Source organism: Hakea prostrata, unplaced genomic scaffold, assembly GCF_041222555.1.
Source record: "Hakea prostrata isolate BN-2017 unplaced genomic scaffold, UWA_Hpros_2 contig_127, whole genome shotgun sequence".
Lineage (NCBI taxonomy): Eukaryota > Viridiplantae > Streptophyta > Magnoliopsida > Proteales > Proteaceae > Hakea > Hakea prostrata.
This window is the reverse complement of record NW_028291246.1, coordinates 13040-24707: the sequence shown is the minus strand read 5'-3', so window position 1 is coordinate 24707 and position 11668 is coordinate 13040.

The window sequence follows — 11668 nt, the reverse complement described above, 5'->3', positions numbered from 1 at the left end:
AAGAAAGAAATATTGAAGGAAGCACACCGGTCGGTCTTTACTATACACCCGGGAAGCACCAAGATGTACAAGGACTTGAAGGAACATTTTTGGTGGATTGGTCCGAAGGCTGATGTTGATGATTTTGTTGCCAAGTGTGAGACTTGCCAACGTGTGAAAGCCGTTCGACAACCCCCTCCCCCTCCCCTTTTCTTGTTCGGGGGGGGGGGGGGGGTTGGGTGGGGGGGTGTCCCGCCCGCCCCGCCCCGGCGAGGGGAGGGGAGGGGGGGTGGGGGGGGGGGTTGGTGGCGGCCCCCCCCCCCCCCCCCCCCCCCCCCCCCCCCCCCCCCCCCCCCCCCCCCGCGGCGGGCCCCCCCCCCCCCGGCCGGGGGACGGGGGGCCCCCCCCCCCCAAAAAAAAAAAAAAAAAAAAAACACCCCCAACAAAGGGGGGGGAGAAAAAAAAATGATTTAAAAAAAAAAAAAAAAAAAATAAAAGAATTAAGAATAATAATTTTATCCGAGTGTCAAACGGATAAGTAAAGTGAAGCAAAAATCCCACTTTACATCCGGCGGAAAAGTAGCTCGAAAGAATAAACTAGATAAAAGCTAATCCCAGTAGCAAGTACATTGGGTAACTAAATTATTCTCCACTTTGTAGACGACATCCTTGTAGGTGTAGATCTCATAAATAGCACAAGGACGCTTCCACTCAATGGTCGGACTAAGCATCGTACGGAGCATAACCACCCGTGGGATCTTGAGGTAATTGTGGTAACCGCAATCACCTTCCTGGAGATATGTCTCTTCGCCTTGCGCTTCCTCATAGGGACCGTCATAGTATTCCGTACTGCGGGATAGTCTAACAACATTGTACAATAAAGGAATGAGTTTCAAAGAAACTCGGTAAAAGCGATTAAAATCCATAATAACATAAATGGCGGGATTCGAGAACAATCATAAATGCAATATGATATGAGACAAACAATGAATGAATGATTCTAACTCTATGTATGCTGGTCTCTATTGGCAGACATGCTTTAAGTCATAGCACCGTACTTCTTTAGGAAAGTCCACTCACATCCTCAACCATTTAAGATATCTTGGATTCCCTCCAACCATTTAAGATATCTCGGGCGACCGATTGGTAATGGGTCCTTCATCCCTCGGGACAAACCTTGGCGGGGGTTAAGTCAACACACTCTCTCACAACCATTTGGTATAAATCTTGGCGCATGTCGGGGGTAATACCTAGCCAAATGCAAGTCTTCTACTTGGTTACATCAAGTCGGATCCGAGATACTTCCATTCCTCGTCCACTGACGATCCTTTCCGGTATCCTTCACACTAGAGTCCTCATAGTCACGACTACGGACTCACCAACCCTATTGATCATCCACATATGGTAAACGGGAAGCTCTCACGTCCTTTCACGGGTTGGTTACCGGTCTTAAGCGCCCGTGAGCCCAAGTCTAACCATATGCAACCCTACCAATAAATGGCCCCCACAATGTGATTCCTGTCCTCTCACGGGTTGGTTACCGGTCTTGAGCGCCCATGAATCCCCATTGCTACCACGGGTCGTTCGGTCTCAATACCCCTCCGATTAGGGTCGACATAACAGGACATCCTAGCCAAACACTACTAGACAATCCTATATATGTCATCCAACGGTTTAGGAAGGTGTCCGAGAGGGCATCTCCGGAAACATCCCATAATATTCCCGTAGTAGTCCAAGGACAGAAATGTCAAAAGGACACCTCTCCTTTCCAAACCATACGTAAGCATACACATGCATCAATTCATATCATCACATATATGGTAACTCCATATATGGAAAGAAATCAATATTTACAATCATTTGTATAACATTGGTAAGTAAATCATACATGAATCAATTCAATATGAATAAGTAATGCTACTGTAATCAAAGTTATGCAACAGTAGTATATCATTGTAAGAATCTAATTTAAGAAACATATTAATGATATTCAAATATAGAAACTAGATTCATGCTATCTATGTAATTAAGGAAATAACCATCCTTACCTTTTATAACTCAGTAAAGAATCCTAAGAAATCAAGTAAGATCTTGGCAAACTTGAGAAGAAGGTCCTAAACAAGTATATACAACATATTAGGAAAGATCCCTAACAGAAAATATAGCAAAACATCCGAAAGCAGACCAATTGCAGGTTCTTTGTACTCATTGGTCGAGTGGATTGGTCGAGTGGTCCGATCGACCAATCGGTCGACCAATGCGACGATAACTTAGAAAATCAGAGTTTTGAGATATGAAATCCGAATTTGGTGGTTCAAAAGGGTACTAATCAAGGGGTAGACTACATCAGTAGTATTCTAGCATATAGGGGACCTCAAAACACTAATCAAATCAAGGTATCAAGATCCAAATTAGGAAACAAAAAGTTACCATAAATAAATCAAACATGGATCTTGATGAATTTTGAAATAGAAAACAAGGACAAGAACAATAGGAGGATGGATCATTGCTTTCGGTAATGAAAACATGAAAACATGCATAGGTCTTCATAGAATAAGGCTTAGAAGCATAAATCTAAATAAGGAAATAAAACCTACCATATATGTACTATCATGCATCATGAAGAACACATAGTAAGGTAGAAGAGAACAACTAGAATTCTATGGATTATGGATCATAGAAAGAAAACACAACCATTAACCACTAACATGATCAATGAAAGAAGATCCAAAGAGATCGAGAATTCAGATTAGGAAATTAACGAGAGATTAAATCATGGTTTGATCATGAATCCTTCAAAAGCTTGCAATGATCATGGTTAAGATCATTGTTCTAGCCTTAAATCCTTAGGATGATCATGAGAACATGTTCGAGAGATGTTTGCAACGAGAGGATGCAGCATCTCTTCTCTTGTCTCAACTCAAAAAGGAAAGAAAAACAAAGATGGAGGAGAAGAAGAGAGAGTAGACATACCTTTTGATGCAAAAAGAAGAGTTCCGACGAAGATCCGCCAAGAAAACTCCAAGGATGCAAGAGAGATGACTTGCGAGAGGTCTTTGGTTCGTTCCGAGAGGGTTTGGAGGCAGCAAATACGAAGTGGACTCGAGGTTAGACTTAAATAGAGCAAGAATCAACCTAATTGCCAAAACAGACACCCATTGGTCGAGTGGATTGGTCGGCGGCCCGATCGACCAATCGGTCGACCAATGCGGCAACAAGGCCAAAACGAGGGAATTGAAGGCCCGGATCAAATCCAAACCTAAAGGGGTTTTGCACACAAGTCAAGTGACTTACCTAGTAGGTAGAAATGCCTTCAAACCAAGATAGAGAGCACTCCAAGTCCATCAACTAATTAGATCTTCATCGGGATTCTGTTTCCATAAATAGAACCTCATCATCAACCTTCATGGATTCAAAGCCGGACACCAAGTCCTCTCTTGGGATGGCCCAAAGCTGACTTCTTACTTTACTTCGGGTCATCGGACCTACAAATAACAAGGTTTCCGGGTCAAGGTTAGGGCTGGGTTTCACATTCTCCCCCCCTTAAAGAAATTTCGTCCCCGAAATTGAAAGCGTACTGTGCTTCCAAAGAGGTAAGGAAACTTCTCCTTCATGTCTTCTTCCTTCTCCCAAGAAGCTTCTTCGGGGGTATGGTTCTTCCACCGAATCTTCACCAAAGGAATGGCGCGATTCCGCTGTTGCTTGTCCTTCCTATCCGGGATTTCGGCCGGTTCTTCATCATAGGTCAAATCAGCACTAAGTCCTTCGGTGCTTGCTGCAAAATGTGTTCCGGATTCTCTATGTATTTTCGGAGCATCGAAATATGGAACACATTGTGCACACCAGCAAGAGACGGAGGTAATGCTAATCGATACGCAACGGGTCCAACCTTTTCCAAAATCTCGAAAGGTCCAATGTAACGAGGGCTAAGCTTTCCCTTAACATTGAATCTCATCACACCCTTCATTGGTGAGACCTTGAGAAGACTTTCTCTCCAACTTGAAATTCCAAATCGGTCCTTCTCTTATCGGCATAAGATTTACTGTCTCGGCCAGGCGGACTTAATCCTTTCTCTTATCATATCTACCATAGCACTTGTAGCTTCAATCATCTCGGGACCTAAGACTTTTCTTTCACTGTCTCGATCCAGTACAAAGGTGTCCTACAAGTACTACCATACAAAGCCTTGAATGGAGCCATGCCTATTGTTGCTTGATAAGCTGTTGTTATAGGCAAACTCAACCAAAGCTAGGTGTTCATCCCAATTACCACCCATATCCACCACACAAGATCTGAGCATGTCTTCCAATGTCTGAATTGTCCGCTCGGATTGTCCATCGGCTTGTGGATGATGAGCTGTACTCAAGTTCAATTGGGTTCCCAAGGCCTTACACAAACTGTTCCAAAACCTTGAGGTGAACCTAGGATCACGATCCGAAACAATACTCAAAGGCACACCATGCGGACGAACCACATTATCCACATAAAGCCTGGCTAGCTTATCCAGTATGAGTGATCTTCATAGGAATGAAATGGGCTGATTTGGTCAACCTATCAACAATCACCCACACGGTGTCATTGCCTTTACTTGTCCGAGGCAAGCTAGTCACAAAGTCCATGGAGATATCTTCCCACTTCCAACTAGGAATAGGAAGGGGTTGAAGTAATCCAGATGGAGGTTGTCGGACGGCTTTCACACGTTGGCAAGTCTCACACTTGGCAACAAAATCGTCAACATCCGCCTTTAGACCAATCCACCAAAAATGTTCCTTCAAGTCCTTGTACATCTTGGTGCTTCCCGGGTGTCTGATAAAGTGAGCCCATGGTGTGCTTCCTTCAATATTTCATTCTTAACTTCATCGTTTGCGGCACACACGGTCTTCCTCTAAACAACAAAGCACCATCCATGGATATACCAAAGTCGGGGGTCCGACTCGGGATTCGAAGAAATCTTCTCAACTTTGGTCAAAAACTCTTGATCGAACTCTGTGAGCAACAATCTTATCTCTAAGACCAGATCTTGCCGTCATGGCGAGAAGAATAAAATCAGAATTCTCGGGGACGATTTCCAAATCAAAACTCTCAATAGAAGACCACAATGGTAAACTCAAAGCATTCAAATCCAAAGTCTTCTTCGGTTCTTCCTACTAAGAGCATCGGCAACAACATTTGCTTTCCCGGGATGATCTTGAATATCACAATCATAATCGGAGACGAGTTCCAACCATCTCCTTTGTCTCATGTTCAACTCCTTTTGGGTAAAGAAGTATTTCAAACTCTTATGATCCGTGAAAATGGCAATCTTCTCACCGTAAAGATAATGTCTCCAAATCTTCAAAGCAAAGACAACGGCGGCAAGTTCTAGATCGTGAGTGGGGTAATTCCGCTCATAATCCTTCAATTGCCGAGAAGCATAGGCTACGACCTTGCCATGTTGCATCGGTACACAACCCAAACCAATCTTTGGCGCATCGGTATAAACTGTGTCATACCACCGGAACTATCGGGTATAGTCAAAACCGGGGCACTTGTCAATCTATCCTTCAACTCTTGGAAATTCTTCTCACGGGCGTCGGACACAAACAAACTTCTCTTCTTTCCTGGTCAACTTAGTCATAGGAGCAGCCAACCGAGAAAAGTTCTCAATAAACCTTCGGTAGTAACCCGCCAATCCAAGAAAACTTCTTATTTCCGTTCTTGACTTCGGTCTCTCCCAATCAGCCACGACTTGGACCTTTTCGGGATCGACCACGAATACCTTCGGCTGAAACTACATGACCAAGGAAAACCACTCTCTTAAGCCAGAAATCACACTTGCTAAACTTAGCAAACAACTTCTTTTCCCGCAACCTTTGCAAAGTGAAACTTAGATGACTCGCATGCTCTTCTTCGCTCTTCGAATAGATCAAGATGTCATCAATGAAAACAATCACAAACTTATCAAGCACATCATGAAATACTCGGTTCATGAGGTCCATGAACACCGCGGGAGCATTGGTCAATCCGAAAGGCATGACTCTAAACTCGTAGTGACCATACCGCGTTCGGAAAGGCTGTCTTGAAGATATCACTAGACTTCACTTTCAATTGGTGATATCCGGACCTTAAGTCAATCTTCGAGAACACAACTGCACCCTTCAGCGATCGAAGAGATCATCGATTACGGGCGGTGGATATCTATTCTTGATAGTCAACTTATTCAACTCACGGTAGTCGATGCACAAGCGCATACTACCGTCTTTCTTCTTGACGAACAAGACCGGAGCTCCCCAAGGTGACACACTAGGCTGTACGAAACCTCTATCAATGAGCTCATTCAACTGATTTTGCAACTCTTTCAACTCGGTAGGAGCCATCCTATACGGAGCTTTAGATACGGGAGCGGCACCGGGGACGAGATCAATAGAGAATTCGACATCTCTGTCCGGAGGCACTCTGATAGATCATCGGGGAAGACATCAACAAAGTCGCAGACAACTCGACTTCGTCGACTCTTTTCTCCACTATACCCTTGCCTTCGGATGAAGCATCATCCACTAGGGCATAGACTTGCATCGGTCGAGACGGCACCTTCTTACAAACCCTTCTCTTTTCACCTTGAAATTCAAAGACCGGACTTCCACATATATGGGCCTGAATCTTCTTTGAGGAACAAAGGAACACGGCTTTATGGGCTGTCAACCAATCAATTCCCAAAATAACATCGAAGTCCTTCATGTCAAGAATCACAAAATTGGCTTCCAAGTTCTTCTCACCAATCAACACGGGACATTTAGATAACCCCTTATCTAGTTTCACAACAGGACCAGTGGGTGTACTAATCAATAAACAACTAGACAACTTCTCGGGGATTAGGTTAGTCTTCTTGATGAATGCGAGATGACATGAGCGAATGAGATGCACCCGTATCAAATAAGACAAATGCGAAATAGAAGCGACTAACAATGTACACTGTAATCACATCATGGCTTGGATCTGCTCGATCTTTGGAAATACTGAAAACTCTACCGAGAGGGAGGAGCGGGGAGCACTCTTCACCATTGGGGCGGGGCTGCTGGGCGGGCCGCCCGGACAGGCACGAGCAAAATGACCAGCTTGCTTGCGGTAGAAGCAAACGGGATTCTTTGGATCCAACGGGGGTGGCTGCAACGAGAGGACTTCCGAACAAAAGGCCTTGCACTCGCACTTGCACTTGCACTTGCATTTGCTGGTGGTCGGTTTCCGCCATCTTTTGTTTAAGCGGCCGGGCTGCTGAAAACCCGTGTTACGACCTACACTCTTAGCACGAAAGGTAGGAGTGGGGTAGGGTGTAGGTCTCACATAACGACGGTCATTGCGATCCACCAAACCAGAATTCCTTGAGCGCCAAGGCTTTTGCACCACGAGCACTTTCCTTCTCTGTTTCTTCCAACTTCTTCGAGTTACGCACCACTTGAGCATAGCTCACTATAGGCTGGGGTTTGTGAGATAAGCTTTAATGGCGGGCGCGAGTCCTTTGAAGAACTTCTTTGCTTTGGCGAGGTCTTCCTTCAAAGAATGCGGAGCAAAGAAATGAAGCTCCTCGAACTTCTGTTGGTACTCCAACACGAGACAAAGTTCCTTGAGTCGAGAATCATAAACTCGGCTTCCTTTGCATCCTTCACCGCCTCGGGAAAGTAGTTCATACAAAAAGCCTCTTTGAATAACTCCCAAGTTACAACTCCTGCATGCAAACCTTCCAAAAGCGGGACGAGTGGAGATCCACCATGCATCGGCTTCTTGTTGCAACACGCTCGGCAAACAAAATCTTCGAGCTTCCGAGCATTGCGAGATGCCGGAAAGCCTTCTCCAACTCACGAAGCCACTTGTTAGGAAACAAGGGGTCCTTGGTAACTCCGGTAAAAGTGGGTACTTGCATCTTGAGAAAACTCTCCATCGGGCGAGTATGAGGAGTTCCGGCTAAACCTCCCGCATTCGGGAGCTGCGGCATGAGGATTCACATTAGCACCAGCCGGGTCTCATTATGCGAGTCATGAAACCCACCAACATCTGGTTGAGTTGAGGCTTCTTCTTTGCATCATATTGCCCATAATATTGGCAATATCTACGAAACTTCCAACATTCGGGGCACCGGGGATCTCATGAGTACCACTGATCAGCATTTGGTATCTCACCACCTCCATGAGGTACTTCACCACCTCCCTGAGGTATTTCACCACCTCCATGACCCTTTGGATTCACCACGCCCACTTCTCGGAGTAACCATTACAAAAAAACGAGAACATCAAAATACCGAATTTCGAAGATTCAACATAAACCACAAGTCCAAATGATTTGAAAACTTAAATCATGCTCAAATATATCCATATAGTCATCAAACAATATTCCATAAGGCAAAAATCACATTTTCCAAAAATTCAACAGCAAATGAGGTCAACTGTGACCATTGGTCGAGTGGTTGGTCGAGTGACCCGGTCGACCAATCGGTCGACCAATGAAACGAGAATACTGAAAATTCGCATTATAAGCCTCATTTCCACATTCCAACCTCATTCTAACTTCTTCCAAAGGTGAGAGAGCTCTAGGGAAAATATCCAAGAGTTCCCACAAGTGTTCTTGAGGTGATTTAGTGCTTCAACAACAACAACACAACACACCATCTTCACAAACAAGGTAAATCTCTCATTCTTTCTTCCATTTTCATCTTCTCATGCTTGCATTTCAATAAAACCATGCTTTACTTGTATCCAATGCTAGAAATCATGCTTAGGAATGCTTAGAAACATATTCCCTAGGTTTTAAACACAATGACATGCATAGACAACAAGTTTTAACACATTTGGTGCTCATCTCGCAAAGTTTTATACCGAAATCGATATCTTTAGAAAAATTTCGTTTTCTCTCAAACCGCTTGAAATTTTAGCACGAGATCAAATGCTACATGCTCAAGATGACATTGTAGATAGGTCCATACAATTTGATTTAACCAATTTCAACTTTTCAAAAATCCAATTTTGACCTAAATTGCAAAATCCCCAAATTTCTTCTTGCTGAATTTTTCGCTTTAATCCATGTTTTCGATCGATTTTCATCAAAACAACTTCATAGACATGAAATTCCAAGTATTGTGCACATGCTAGTATGTTCAAATCAAATTTCCCCCAAATTTGAAATTTTCCGAAAAATTACGAAAATACCCTTTTGGCTCAAATCTTGAAATAGCACTAATTGGAAATGTCTCTTGTCTCTTCCACGGATACATCATGCGAGAGGGGAGGACGAGGAGGAGGTAGAGGTAGAGGTCGCATCGTAGGTGCTCTCGGGGGCGAGAGGTCGGGTTCCTTTCGAGCCCGGAGAGGAGGTTGGGAGGCCAGGACCTGTTTGACACACCTCGGGCCGAGTTTGCATGCGAGGCCTACTTCAGCTATTGTAACATCGAGATGGGGCGTCTACTTCACTTACGCCAGCTCGGAGCCTTCGGGATCCGGCGGAGGTTCGACACTTTACGGTGGACTCACCTCTTCACCGAGGATTTGCCGGTATACCGGAGCTAGTGAGGTTGTTCTTCGGCAACCTTACTTACACGAGAGGAGGCTCGGGGCCGGGGACATCCACTCGGACTTGTCCTCGGGAGCGGGGTCCACCGGACTCGGATTCGCTTCTCTACCCGGACAACGGCCGAGATCTTGCGGGTTCCTTACTACCCACGGCGGTGTGTGTGGATACCTGCGGGCGCGGACACAGACGGCCATCGATGCCGTACGAGCTTCGCGAGATATGCTCTACGCTATGGGATAGCCGCCGATGCTTCACACCGTGGACTAGCGGACGGATGACGGGTTCTGCACGTATTATCGGTCGCATAGTCGGCCGGAACATCATGCCGAAAGCCGGACATCACCATCGGGTCACGGTGATGGAGGCCTTGGTCATTTACCGCATCTACATGGGCTTCGAGATCGATCTTTCTTACATCATTCAGCGGGTCATGCTTTGGACTTGGTTCTGCGGCCTAGCATGCGGAACCTTTGCTATGGGAGGCTTCGACTTTGATCTTCGGGCATTTCGGGGTGAGTTTCGAGGATACTCCGATGGACACTAGATCACGGGGATACCCCATTGGGACTCGGACCATTCGACGGATGAGACTACATCGGTTAGAGAGATCTCCTGGTCCCGGAGGGTGAGGATGATGATGAATCGAGAGGATGAGGATGAGGGATCGAGAGGATGGAGGAGAGGATATCGGTCTCGATAGTGATGATCGGGCCGGAGATGATCTGAGATATGCGCGAGGCTGAGCCCGTGCATCACGAGTTTCCTTCATCACACTTCGAGGCGGGTGGCCCTTCACATGCGGTTCCGGAGACTTCAGATCTTGGTGCACGAGATGAGATCGATGACTTCCATGCTAGAGAGGATGGAGGTCGGACGGGGAGCAGATGTACGAGAGGATGGAGTCTCGACGGGACGAGGATAGAGCATCGGGTGACTCGGCTAGCGAGAGGAGTTCGGAGCATATAGAGATCGAGTAGATCACCTAGATAGGAGTACCTTAGGATTTCCCATTTATGCATTTCAGATGTAATCATTGTAAAAACTTTTGAAATTAATGAAGTTCATTTTGTTTCTCTTTAATTATTGTATGTTATGCACTTTTCTTTTCCTTGCATTAGTGTCATTTGTTCAAGTATAATTATGGTATGTTATTCGAGATGTTACTGTTATGCCTCAAAGTTCAAGTTTCTAATTCGGTGTTCTATTATTCACTTCTAAGAGTAGAAGAGTCACTTCGGATCAATGACTCGGGAATGTTCGGTTGTTGCCTTTTGTGGTTAGGATCTCCTCGAACCTTGGGCTCCGATACCAATCTGTCACGCCCTCCCGGCCCGGTACCCTATCTGGCATGCCCGAGAGTGTGATCCACGGCCCGAAGATCGGGTATCGAGTGATCAACCTCCCACATAAACAATAACATAATCATGAACAACCATAACAAGAGTGCGGAAGATAAATCATAGATCCAATAATGAAAGAATGAATCATAAACGAAACGGAATAATAGATATAATCAGAGTGTCAAACGGATAAGTAAAGTGAAGCAAAAATCCCACTTTACATCCGGCGGAAAAGTAGCTCGAAAGAATAAACTAGATAAAAGCTAATCCCGGTAGCAAGTACATTGGGTAACTAAATTATTCTCCACTTTGTAGACGACATCCTTGTAGGTGTAGATCTCATAGATAGCACAAGGGCGCTTCCACTCAATGGTCGGACTAAGCATCGTACGGAGCATAACCACCCGTGGGATCTTCGAGTAATTGTGGTAACCGCAATCACCTTCCTGGAGATATGTCTCTTCGCCTTGCGCTTCCTCATAGGGACCGTCATAGTATTCCGTACCTGCGGGATAGTCTAACAACATTGTACAATAAAGGAATGAGTTTCAAAGAAACTCGGTAAAGCGATTAAAATCCATAATAACATAAATGGCGGGATTCCCAGAGACAATCATAAATGCAATATGATATGAGACAAACAATGAATGAATGATTCTAACTCTATGTATGCTTTGGTCTCTATTGGCGGACATGCTTTAAGTCATAGCACCGTACTTCTTTAGGAAAGTCCACTCACATCCTCAACCATTTAAGATATCTTGGATTCCCTCCAACCATTTAAGATATCTCGGGCGGCCGATTGGTAATGG